This window comes from Epinephelus moara, chromosome 21, assembly GCF_006386435.1.
Source record: "Epinephelus moara isolate mb chromosome 21, YSFRI_EMoa_1.0, whole genome shotgun sequence".
Taxonomy (NCBI): domain Eukaryota; kingdom Metazoa; phylum Chordata; class Actinopteri; order Perciformes; family Serranidae; genus Epinephelus; species Epinephelus moara.
Window position 1 is genome coordinate 1,994,843 of NC_065526.1, and position 1,011 is coordinate 1,995,853.

Consider the following 1,011-nt stretch of genomic DNA (forward strand, 5'->3'; position numbering starts at 1 on the left):
ATAAAAGGGCTCAAAGTGAAAAACAAAGAATTAGCTGGACACAATAGTTTTGAAGTCCCCAAGGAGGTATCACTTGTTGCTATGTTGCCAGCTCTGAGAGGGTCTTCCTCAGGCAAAGGTATCGTGACGTTTTTATAGTGAGGCAAACAGAAACATAATCAGTCAATTATGTGTTGTTGTTTTTTTTAGCCTCACTATATAAGCCTCAATACCGAGCAATACCCACAGAACCTTCTCATATGTCATAACGTCACAAATAAATAATACCTCCTACGGGACTTAAAACTATTCAGTGTGCAGATATTTCCCTGTTTTTCACAAAAGGAGAATCGTTTCTCAGTGAATATTCTTCATTTGTCTTAAAGAAATGTTCAAACAAAACCAGCACATAACATCAGCTTTTCATTTTTTTTTACATTCTGCTAAGATAAATGCAAACTTGGGTAAATGTTAAGACATAAATGAAAACATTAAGATGCCATTAATAACGATTATATTTTGTTAATGGTTTAAATCACCACTATATTTCCAGTCATCACAGGAAACTGATGAATGACAGCTTTCAAAGAATTTGCTTTTACTCTAAAGTAAATTTTGTCTGATCCACTTTATATCACAAAAATTGTAACCATTAGACAAACAGTTTAACAAAATTAAGTCAAAGCTTGCATTCATGAAATCATCCATATTAAAAGGTTACGAAAAGTACACATGAAATAAATGAAAAGATTTATAACAGTAATTATAAAACCTATGAATTAGGACCCAGTGTCATCATTTGCAAAATCTTAATTTCTTGTGAAACAACCTCTTTACTGTGGAGTAAATATCACATTGGCCTAGGTGTTGTAACTTTCCTCAAGTGTCCTACAAGAGAGAAAGATGACAGGTTAAAAACAAAAAATCTTATTGCTGAGTAAGTGGCTGTCATTCATAAAATAGTTTTGTGTTTAAGTTCTGTAGATATTCGACTTTAATTCAAATAAACACAAGAAGTTTGTGCTCTAGAGA